The sequence below is a fragment of the Erythrolamprus reginae genome, chromosome 2 (genome assembly GCF_031021105.1).
Source record: "Erythrolamprus reginae isolate rEryReg1 chromosome 2, rEryReg1.hap1, whole genome shotgun sequence".
Taxonomy (NCBI): Eukaryota; Metazoa; Chordata; class Lepidosauria; order Squamata; family Dipsadidae; genus Erythrolamprus; species Erythrolamprus reginae.
The window spans coordinates 322,897,420-322,910,532 of record NC_091951.1 but is presented as its reverse complement, the minus strand read 5'-3'; positions in this window follow the sequence as shown (position 1 = coordinate 322,910,532).

The following is a 13,113-nucleotide window of genomic DNA, read 5'->3' as shown; positions in this document are numbered from 1 at the left end:
AGACTTAACAATTGTCATTAAGAAAGACAAAAAAATCTGGATAGTGAATGTGGCAGTACCTGGAGTCAGCAGAAGAGAAGAGAAGGAACTGGATAAGATAATAAAATGCTACATTACAATGTGCAAATAGAAATAGGACAATTATAGCAAAAGCAAGCAAAGGTAGTACCACTAGTCAATATGCAATCCCAAAACAACTTGAGCACTATTTGAACATCATCAGCATTGGCAAATTCACCATCAGTCAATTGCAAAAGACAGTTTTACTCAGAAAAGCTTACATTCTGCAACAATATCTGTAACACTATCAAACATTCACATCTGTCTATCCCAGGTCTCGATAGATGGATAAAAATGCCAGATCCAAAGTCTCAACATGTGGATGACTATACGACAAACAACAATAAGATAAACAATTAAATAGTAGAGTTACCATTTGTTATCTTATTTTGGAGATGTTAATGAATGTTGTCAGAATGTATATTAAAGCAGACCTGTACACTGAAATAAAAGAAAGAAATGTGAGTTCCTTGCCTAATTACCATATTTTTTTAGTATAAGACGCACCTTAGTTTTTGGGGAGGAAAATAGGAAAAAAAATCTGCTTACCAGGTATTCATCTGGCTAGCTTCAGCACATTATTTTATCCCCTGGTTAAGGGCTTTAAAAAAAATTAATTCTGAGAGAGTAACAATGAAAGAGTTGCAAGCCACCAAGAGCTGGGAACATTATTAGCACCTGGAAAGAAAGATTCAGAGCACTTAGAGCAATGGAAAGAACCATGCAAAGACTCAGGGCTTGCAAAACATTCTTCTTTGCAGACAGTTACAATGAAAGAGCTTGCAAGAGGGTAAGAGCTGAGAACATTGTTAAGAGCTGGGAAGATTGTTAGCAGCTAGTTAGGGGCTCGAAGAAAAAGCTACCTTCAGAGTATAAGACGCACCCTAATTATCAGCCTCTTTTAGGGAGGAAAAAGGTGCGTCTTATACACCGAAAAATACAGTAACTACTTTTGTAGCCTTTGGTTTCATCTAGCATAAGTTTCCTTACATTATGTTCATTAAATGAACAAGATCATCCAGAATGCTGTGTACATGTATATCAGGGCAGATTGCAATTCCCGCTGCGCGCGCAACTTCAATTCTTTTGCATGCTATGCATGCAGGCGTCAGCGTGTTTTTGCTTCTGTGCATAGAGAATTAATTTGGATTAGCATGATTTAAAATTCATTCAGAACCATAAGCACATGGAGGACAAAGCAGATGGAATTGTTCTGCCATACACATCCCTAGTCCTCTTCTTTGTGTATTAATCAAGCTTTAAATACAAAGGGCAATATATATACTCCCTTTCTATAACGTCTAAGGGTACTGTTTTGTCTGTTTAAAATGTATGTTTTGTTGACATAGGTTTTATGTTCTTAACATTGCAAAAACATTACTGTAGGAATATCTCCGACATTTTGTTGTAGTTAGCTCTGGCCCAGCTCCTGCCTCAAAGACTATGGGGGTGGCTGTGGGTGAAACATCCAAATGTCACAGGCCTGTTTTGCTGCCAACAGCTTTGGGCAGCGAATTATCATCTGAAGAAGGGAGTGTCTGTGAGATGGGACCTTCAGAGGGGGGCCTGGCAGGCAGCCCAGGAAGAAGCCAGTCATCATCTTCCTTATCTTCGATAGACTCTGATGAGGAAGCAGTGATAGACCCACACATGTGTAGAGCTATGCATAGAAGAGAACAGCTTTGTAGGTATTACAAGAGATAATAGAGTCCACCAGTGGTTGGGTGGGGTTCATGTAATTAGGGCTGCTGTTAAATGGGCAGCGTGCCGGCCTCGCAGTGTGGAAGATTATCTGATCATGCTTGTGGATTTTGCATTGCCGTTCCGGATTTTCCCAGGACCTTGTGTTTGGATTTCAGGACTCTGACCATAAATCATAGTGAGTTTACAACGTCTGAAGAGGAGTAGCTGTGACTTGAGCTTATTGACTTGATTAATTGACTTGAGCTTATTGTTTTTGTTATTTCACTGCATTCAAGTTTGTTTGTTTTTACAAGTGAGCCCTTTGAATTCAAAAGAGGGTTTTTCTTCTATTTTTCTTTGGATAAAAAAACTATTGTTGCCTTTTCCTGTGTGTGTGTCTGTTTTTGCTACTTTTACATTTAATTGAAGGCTTGTGCCAGGAGCCAGCAGAACACATTTCATAGAATATTCCCTACTGGCTACAATTGTTAATGTTTGAGGCAAGAACATCTTTACTCTGATGTATCTGGAAATTCCAGGCATAAGACTTCTTCAAGGAAAAGTATGCACCTAACCATTGAACTACCTTTAAAATCATTGATGAGTAAACGGCTCTAAAAGTTTAAATTATAAATTAGGTTTGATATCCATTGGCTGCATCCTACTTACTCTGTTTACACAAACTGAAATCACACAACTGGGAACACCGAAAGCATCCCCCCCCCATATAACTAAAATATCCATCAATGTTTTCATATTCTCTGTGCCTTTAAACTAGTTTTAAACATTATCTGCTTTTTAAACATAGAGCTGCCATTTGAATTGAAACTTGGCAGTTACTGTATGTTTATCTAATGAACTGCCAAAGTCTAACAAAATAGCACATTCCACAGCTATCAAGGAACAAGTGTATTCAGAAATCATCTGGTAGGTTTAGAGCAGGTTTCTGTTGAGCAATCTGTCAAGGTAATCCAGACCATTCGTGTGAGGCATGAAAAATAATACTGAGCCAAAATGTGTCCTCTGGTTAACAAAATCTTTTTTTCCCTTGCAAAAAGAGACATCCGTTGTTATTATTTTTATTTTATAAATCGATTCAGGACAGAAAAGATCCTTCTGTTGTTGGCTTTTTAAGTTTACAGAGGTCTCTGGTAGCCCATGCTTCCCAGCCTGGAGGGGAAAGGCACAATAAAAGCTGCAGCTTTTTTGAGAAGATTTTTGTACAGTGAAAGACATAGGTCCCTGTCATTTACCTCACAAATTGCTTGACAGTGAGAGGGGCAGGATATAAATTTACTAAATAAATAAGAATTTTACTCTTCCTAAATTTCCTCAAACTTTTCTTTACCTTTGAAATAAAGGACATAAGGAAGCAATTATCTTTCCTATGTTTATTGTAATATAATTAAGCTTTATTTATTTATATCACCCCATTATTACTATTTTCAGCAAACATACTAAAGAGAAATTTCCTAACAATGTGAGCAATCTTTATTTATTTTGTCAAGTGCATATTAGTAGTATACAAAGATATAACGATGTTTATATACATGATACTAGTAAGAGAGAAACATTAGGACAGGGGACAGAAGGCACACTGGTGCAGTTAGGCACACCAATCTATCAATGGAACACCTCGCCTTCAGAAGTTGTAGGTGCTCCATCACTGGAGGTTTTCAAAAAGAGACTGTATAATCATTTATCTGAATTTATAGGGCAGGGATGGGTTCAAACTTACCTCACTGCCGATTCGCTTCCTCCTGTGCCTTGAGGCTGCACCTTGTGGGCATACGTGTGTTTTGTGTGTACGCATGCACAGTACAAAAGATTCTGAAAAAAATTCAAAAAAATCCACACAACACCAAAAACAAAATGGTGACCGCATGCCCAATGCCAGAAACTTGGTTTCTGCACATGCGCAGAAGAATTTTTTTTTTAATAGGGAAAAAATGCAATTTAAGATGGCGGTGCCCACAGACCGACACCAACTGATCTGGTTCAGTGACATCATCATGACATCACCGGCGGGCTACTACTCGTTCAGGTGAACTGGTCCGAACCGGAAGGAACCCACCCCTGGTATAGTGTCTCCTACTCGAGCACGGGGTTGGTCTAGAAAGCTTCCAAGGTCACCTCCAACTCTATTATTTAATGATATGTGTTCTATACTTCTTCCTCCTGTTTTTCTCACACACCTCATGAGGTAGTTTGGGTGAGAGAGCGTGACTGGCCCAAAGTCATCCAGCCAGCTTTCATGGCTAAGGTAGAAATAGAACACACAGTATCCTGGTTTCTATACTCTATATCAGGGTTCCCCAACTTTGGCAACTTTGTGTGAACTTCAATTTCCAATATTCTGGGAGTTGAAGTCCACAAGTGTTAAAGTTGCCAAGGTTGGAGATGCCTGTTTTATATGGTTCTATGTTATTCTCCCATTTGAGAGCATTCAGATAAGTGGACCTCAATTACCAGCATCCTCCAGGCAGCATGGCCATTGCGAAATACAGTGGTACCTCTACTTACCAAATTAATTTGTTCCATGACCGGGTTCTTAAGTAGAAATTTGATACAAATCTAATAAATAAATAAATGAATGAATGAATGAATGAATGAATGAATGAATGAATGAATGAATAAATAAATAAATAAATAAATAGATTGGGGAAACCACAGGGAGGGTGGAGGCCCTGTTTCCTCCCAGGAGATTCCTAGAGAGGCTCCACAGAGGCTTCTCCCCACCTTTTCCAGCCCTGTTTCCTCCCAGATGATTCCTAGAGAGGCCCCACAGAGGCTTCTCCCTGCCTTTTCCAGCCCTGTTTCCTCCCAGAAGATTCCCAGAGAGGCCCCACAGAGGCTTCTCCCTGCCTTTTCTGGCTCTCTTTCCTCCCAAGAGATTCCTAGAGAGGCCTCACAGAGGCTTCTCCCCACCTTTTCCAGCCCTGTTTCCTCCCAGAAGATTCCTAGAGAGGCCCCACAGAGGGTTCTCCCTGCCTTTTCTGGCCTCTTTCCTCCCAAGAGTTTCCTAGAGAGGCCCCATGGAGACTTCTGCCTGTCTTTTCCCGTTACAGTTTCATAGGCTCGGGTTTGTAAGTGGAAAATGGTTCTTCAGAAGAGGCAAAAAAATCTTGAACACCTGGTTCTTATCTAGAAAAGTTTGTAAGTAGTTAGATAAATAAACAAACAAACCAACCAACAGACAGACAGACAGACAGACAGACAGACAGACAGACAGACAGACAGACAGACAGACAGACAGACAGATAGGGGAAACCACAGGGAGGTAGTTAGTGGTTAGATTGTGGTGCAGTGCTATGCAATCAGCCAAAAAGTGACTCTTCAGTGCACTTTTTTTATTCAGTTAAAATCAAACCACTTAATATTTTGCCTAGTAATCCGCCTTCTTTACACAGGCAAATGACCTGTCAAGAAAGGGAACAGCCCTCTGTCAGTTACTGACCTGATTTGAACCAGTGCCTCAAAACCTCAGAAGCATTAAAGACATAGCTAAGGGGGTGAGTCATGGTTTGTCTCCCAAGCATTCCTTCCTGAGCTTCAGATATGCCCATTGCATTCTTCCTTTTTCTGCATTCAGTCTCATTCTTTAGCACACCAGTAAACTATCATAGGAAGTCATTCTGTTCCACCAAAGTACATTTTCCCCTCCCATGACTATATCTACTTACTGGGATGAATAGGGATGCATTTAAATGCTGATGTTTGTCATGCTTGGCTTCATTAGAGCTGTTGGGGGAGATTTCATACTGAAAATAAAATTAAAAAGAATAAACCCCAGAGGCCAAATCCTTATGTTCTATTAAAGAAAACTCCAACATTGATGAACCATGATATTAGATTTCAACACCGTATATTTAAATGGCATTTAAAATCTTAATTTGAATGTATCGGTCTAATTAAGCAGTAGCAATTCAATCAGAGGGATGTTTGCCATCACAGAAGTTAATAAGGCATATAAAGCAAGGAAGCAGACAGGAAGCTACAGGTTATGAGCACGGGTTTACATTCGTAGAAAGTCAGAGAATTTCAAATTGGATTTTATAACCAGCCATTTAGCTTAAAGTTTCCTATGGGCTTCAGGCATTTACAGTACATTTGTAGATGTTCTAAAGCTTGTCTGAACAGGAAATAAATGTTGCTTGCCATTTACCATTGGTTTTTTCATTCCAGTTTTTGATTAATAAACCAATTAAATAGAATATAGTTGCACCTCACTGGAAATGATACTTAATATAACACAGATTTCTGTTCCAAGCGATTTCTGGTTGCACATTTGTAATGCATAGAATTATAAACTGTTGGAGTTGTTTTTATGATTTTTATTAAACATCTTTTAAAAAAAATATTGACACTTTTCTTCCTTACAGCATTTCCACTTCAGTGTACATCTATGGTAATTATATATCTAATTATATATTAGATTATCTACAATTGACCTCTCCCCCTTTCTAAGAGGTCTGTAAGGGGCGTGAATAAGCGCACCACCCTGCCTACCGTCCCTGTCCTATTGTCTTCTTTTGTTATTTTTTATCATTACTTATCTAATGTTTTATTTATACAAATTATCACCCTATAATGGCTTGACAAAATGAATAAATAAGCAAACAAACAAACAAATATATAAATAAATAAATATATAAATATATCCTCCCCCCCACTTTACATTGATTTATCTATGCATGTGGTTTCATTCCCTTTTATACATCTTTATTATTTTTATTTTATTACTTGGATTTGTATGCCGCCCCTCTCCGAAGACTCGAGGCGGCTCACAACATGTAAAAAGACAAATCATAAGTAATCAACAATTTAAAATTTTAAAGATTTAAAAAAACCCACAAACTAACAGACTCACACACAAGCATACCATATATAAATTCAACGTGCCCAGGGGGGGGGGGATGTTTCAATTCCCCCATGCCTGACGGCAAAGGTGGGTTTTAAGAAGTTTACGGAAGGCAGGAAGAGTAGGGGCAGTTCTAATCTCTGGGGGGAGTTGGTTCCAGAGGGCCAGTGCCGCCACAGAGAAGGCTCTTCCCCTGGGACCCGCCAACCGACATTGCTTAGTTGACGGGACCCGGAGAAGGCCCACTCTGTGGGACCTAATTGGTCGCTGGGATTCGTGCGGCAGGAGGCGGTCTCGGAGATATTCTGGTCCAGTGCCATGAAGGGCTTTAAAGGTCATAACCAACACTTTGAATTGTGACCGGAAACTGATCGGCAACCAATGCAGACTGCGGAGTGATGGAGAAACATGGGCATACCTAGGTAAGCCCATGACTGCTCTCGCAGCTGCATTTTGCACGATCTGAAGTTTCCGAACACTTTTCAAAGGTAGCCCCATGTAGAGAGCATTACAGTAGTCGAACCTCGAGGTGATGAGGGCATGAGTGACTGTGAGCAATGAGTCCCGGTCCAGATAGGGCCGCAACTGGTGCACCAGGCGAACCTGGGCAAACGCCCCCCTCGCCACAGCTGAGAGATGTTGTTCTAATGTGAGCTGTGGATCGAGGAGGACACCCAAGTTGCGGACCCTCTCTGAGGGGGTCAATAATTCCCCCCCCAGGGTGATGGACGGACAGATGGAGTTGTCCTTGGGAGGCAAAACCCACAGCCACTCCGTCTTATCCGGGTTATTATCTTAACATAATAACATACTAAATTGTAATCATTACTGTTGTTGATTGCAGAAAAAATCTGAAAGATCATCTATTGATGTAATGATATTTGATAAAAGTAAAATGAAACACACAGAGAGAGAGACCACATTTTTAACTAGCTTAATAGGACCTGCTTTTCATTGCAATTGCAAGTATTTTGTTACCAAGGTCAGCGTCCAACAATAACCTTGCCCTCTCACATTTATTTTTGCTTGACAATATTATACGTCCTTTTGAGGGCTCTCTGGACCACTCAAACTACTGATAACCAAATCATGGTATTGTTCAGCATGAATTCCCCAGAGTTACTTTTCCAAAAGGCAACCGGACTGCATAAATCCCAGTGACTGATCAGGTCCCGCCGAGTTGGCTTTCTCCAGGTCCCGTCAGTCAGACAATGTCATTTGGCGGGGCCTAGGGGAGGAGCCTTCTCTGTGCCGGCCCCAGCCCTCTGGAATCAGCTCCCTCCAGAAATTCGTACTGCCCCCACCCTCCTCACCTTCCACAAAAGCCTTAAGACCCCTCTATGTCACCAGGCGTGGGTATATGCCCCCCCTCTGTTCTGACCATTATTATGTGTGGGTGTGGTTGAGTAAATTGACTGTGTTTTAGATTAATGGGTTTTTAGTCTATATTTTAACTATTAGATTTGTATACTTATTGTTTGCATTATATGTTGTGAGCCACCCCGGATCCCTGGAGAGAGGTGGCATACATGTCTAATAAATAATAATAAAAATAAATAATTTTTTCCCCTTGAAAATGTTTTGCTTTTCATCCAAGAGGCTTCTTCAGTTCTGATGTAGCCTGATGTAGTGGCTAAAATAATATACTTAAATGTATATTTACGTATACAGGTTCAAATTCCAAGTCAACAAAACACTGCTTTGAGCCAGCTGATATGTCTGTCTCTCTCTGTCTTTGTTTCTCTGGCTCTGTCTTTCTCTCTGTCTCTCTGTCTCTCCCTGCCAATCTGTCTTTCTCTCTGTGTGTGTGTCTCTGTCTCTCTGCCTCTGTCTCCCTGTCTTTCTCTCTGTCTCTCTGTTTCTCTATTTCTCTATCACTCTCCCTCTGTCTGTCCCTCTCTCTGTCTCTCCCTTTGTCTCTCCCCCTCTCTCCCCACCCTCTTTCAGGGTTATTGATGTTAGGACAAATGGTGGAAGAATCATAGGATTTCAAGGGAAAGCTATCATAATAATGTAATGAATAAATGTAATTCCCATAATTTTAGCTGTGAGTCTAGAAGGACATCCAGATTGCGAACTGTTCTGAAGGGAGCAATTCCCCCCCATATCCAGAACCAAGTATGGACAGTCGGTTTATTTATTTTTATTTATTTATTTATTTTGTCCAATACACAATGAGAGTTTTAGTGTGTGTGTGTGTGTGTGTGTGTGTGTGTGTGTGTATATATATATATATATACTGTATACAGTATATATATACTGTATATATATATATACACACACACATACACACACACACACACACACACAGTAAAATACATGATGAAGGTTATAGAGGAGATACTCATAGTAAAATATATCTATGAAAGAATAGAAAAGAAGATATAGTAATAGAACATATCAATGAAAGAATAGAAGAAGAGATATACGAATAGAAGAAAGGTATAGGAGATATAGGAGAGCAATAGGACAGGGGACGGAAGGCACTCTAGTGCACTTCTATTCGCCCCTTACTGACCTCTTAGGAATCTGGATAGGTCAACCATAGATAATCTACGGGTAAAGTGTTGGGGGTTTGGGGATGACACTATGGAGTCCGGTAATGAGTTCCACGCTTCGACAACTCGGTTACTGAAGTCATATTTTTTACAGTCAAGTTTGGAGCGGTTAATATTAAGTTTAAATCTGTTGTGTGCTCTTGTGTTGTTGTGGTTGAAGCTGAAGTAGTCACCGACAGGCAGGACGTTGCAGCATATGATCTTGTGGGCAATACTTAGATCTTGTTTAAGGCGTCTTAGTTCTAGGCTTTCTAGGCCCAGGATTGAAAGTCTAGTCTCGTACGGTATTCTATTTTGAGTGGAGGAATGAAGGGCTCTTCTGGTGAAGTATCTTTGGACATATAATATTTATATGCCTTTCATATTTCAATATAACCTTTCAGAGGCAATACCCACAGCCACTTGGTCTTGTCAGGGTTAGACTTAGCCTGTTAACTCCCACCCAGCCAGTGGCACATCATATCCACTGCTTCACTGAAGTGATGCGGGGTGGAGATATATAACTGAGTGTCATCGGCATATTGCTGATACCTCACCTTGTGTCTGGATGATCTCACCCAGTGGTTTCATGTAGATGTTAAATAGGAGAGGAGAGAGGACTGAACCCTGAGGCACCTCGCAAAAGAGGGATCTGGGGGTCCACCTCTGTCCTCCTACCAACACCAACTGCGACTGGCCAGAGAGATAGGAGGAAAACCATCGTATCACGATGCCCCCCACTCCCAACTCCCTTAGTCGTCGCAGAAGGATACCATGGTCAATGTTATCACAAGCAGCTGAGAGCTCAAGTAGCACCAAGATAGAGTAATGACCTCCATCTTGGGCTCACCAGAGATCATCCATCAGAGTGACCAAAGCAGTTTCCATGCTGCAGCCCAATAGAAGAGGGTCAAATGGTTGTGTGAAAACTGGTCATAAGTCATTTTTTTCAGTACCATTGTAACTTCGAACAGTCACTAAATGAACTGTTGTAACTACATGTAATACTGTTGAAGGGTCCTTAGTAGATCTCAAATCTTGGTTGTTTTCTTGCAGGCATTTCATTACCGAACTAGGTAACATTATCAGTGCACTGATTGTCCATTTAAGTTTACATTAAAAGGTTTAAGCAACACTCATTCACTCAAGGGCCAGATTCATTCTACTTTTTTTTTTTTTACAGAGCACTCTCATCTTTATGCAGAAATGGTTCCAACTTTCCATATAAAGGCATTACATCAGTAAAGGAAAATGAAGAGTCTTTGATACTCAGAAAGGAACCCCAATTTCAACCTGAAAACATTTTAATGTAAACTAAAATGGACCATCCAAAGGCATTCTTTTATTATTGTAAGTTGTCCAGAGTTGTCTTGTGGTAAGATAGGCGGCCAATAAATTTTATAGCTAAATAAATAAATTCTAGACTCACTTTTATGCACCTTAATGCTTACTACATTCTTTGGACTGTAATTCCCATTAATCTCAAGGCCAGTATTAACACACCTAATAGTAGCAGGTTGGACAAAGTTTCACTAGACTCCTTTATTGTGATTCATTTTATTTATTGTGATTCATTTTATTTATTGTGATTCATTTTGTTTATGATTATAAATACATAAAATAAACTATAATATGACTATAAAATAAAATCATTTTGGAAAAAAAAGTTTTATGTTTTATGACTAATGTGGGGGAAAAGATGCTGTATTTTAATTAAATGGTATAATGTTTAATAATAAATGCTGAAAAACTGTTCCAGAATTCTTGATATTCAAATGCTTGGCTTAAGAGAGGGATTTGGTAATGATTTGGTAACGAGTGAATGGTAACGAATGTCTTTTTAATTATATTAGAACTCTTAGATTGTTTATATTACTTGGATTCCATTGTATTATTACCAGTATGTCTTTTGATATGTTGTGAGCTGCCCCGAGTCCTTGGAGAGGGGTGGCATACAAATCAATCAATCAATCAATCAATCAATCAATAAAAGTTTTGAAATGACAAATGACAATAAAAGTTTTGAAATGACAAACATCAATACCTATATTCAGAGATGCAAAAAAAAAAAAACCAACCCCAAGCAAAAAATAGTCAAGTACAATATGTGTTTTCCTAGAAACTCACTCATCCCTCATAAGACAATGCCAGCTGGCGGGCCCTAGGGGAACAGCCTTCTCTGTGGCAGCCCCTGCCCTCTGGAATCAACTCCTCCCTCCCCGGAGATTTGCAAGGTTCCACTCTTCCAGCCTTCCGGAAAAGCTTAAAAACATACTTATGCCAGCAGGCTTGGGGCTGTTGAGCTTGGTCCCTCTGCTCCAGCCTTTTTTTACTCTTTGATTGGTGGAAGCATGATTGGTAATAATGTTTAAAGCTTTAGTGTGTTTTAGCTGTTTTAATAACTAACTTCGATTTCTCCTACTGTTCTGTATTATTATTTATTTATTATTTATTTATTTATTATTTAGATTTGTATGCCGCCCCTCTCCGCAGACTCGGGGCGGCTCACAACAAAGTGAAAACAATTTACAATTTATGTTGTAAACCACCCTGAGCCTCAGGAGAAGAGCAGCCTAGAAATCAATCAATCAATCAATCAATCAATCAATCAATCAATCAGATAGAAACATAGAAGACTCATGGCAGAAAAAGACCTCATGGTCCATCTAGTCTGCCCTTATACTATTTCCTGTATTTCATCTTAAAATGGATATATGTTTATCCCAGGCATGTTTAAATTCAGTTGAACAAACAAATAAATAAATCTGTATCAAGCCCAAATTTATTTATTTATTTATTTATTACTTAGATTTGTATGCCGCCCCTCTCCGAAGACTCGGGGCGGCTCACAACATGTAAAAACAAATCATAAGCAATCAGACAAATTTAAAATATTTAAATATTTAAAAACCCCATATGCTAACAGACACACACAGACATACCATGCATAAATTAAACGTGCCCAGGGGGAGATGTTCAGTTCCCCCATGCCTGACGGCAAAGGTGGGTTTTAAGGAGTTTACGGAAGGCAGGAAGAGTAGGGGCTGTTCTAATCTCTTTCAATGTTTGGGATTGTTGTGAGTATTCCCTGTCAGCCTCAGGAAGTGTCAGATTCAGAGGAGGATAAAGAGACAGAAGCTTTAATGTACCCAGATTTAAGAAGATTGTCGAAGGGCAGTGGAGATGAGGGCGTAGGTGAAAATGAGTTAAACGTTATCATGGAAAAGCTGTTCATCTTCAGAGAGTGGCGGGGGGAGGGGGTAGTTGACAGCCCCTGGGTGAACCCAAGATTTAGGAGATTCGCAAAAAGAAGGGAGGAGATATTTGGGGGAAAATTTTGAATCTCCAGTTTAGAACTGTATCAATCAACCAATGTGTCATTTCCTGAAATGTATCGCAAATGAAGCCGCTTTCGTTCAAACTGCATGTTGAAATGTGGCCGGCATTCCTCGCTTCTGAAAAGTAAGCTTTTGATATAATATGATAAACTGTGCAAAATTAGATTTTAAATGACTCAGAGATAAGCCGCTAGTAAGGAAGCTCTGCTCTGCTAATTAGAAATAATCATAGCTTTGCAAACTCAGCTCGTGAGATTTGGAATGTGCCTTTGAATAGCAGCATTGTAACCGTGATGATCTTTTCAGTGTAAGAAGAAAATATAAAGATTTACTAGTTTGAAAATCAAAACCTTGAAAAGAGAGTTTCTGGAGTCACTTCAGCTAGATCAGAACAGGGATGCAGATATTTATTATATCAATCATTCTCAAATCCATATATCACAGTATTATTGCAGCCTCATTCAGAAAATGGCAAAGTAGAACGGTCATAGCCAGTGACAAATGTTTATTTTTTTTAAAGGCAAACTGATCGATCTCAAAAATGTCTATGAAGATTCTTAGTCATGCAGGTCATAGTTGTCGCATTTGCACTACTCAGGTGACCCCGAGGACACAGGTAAACCTCCAGGTGCCC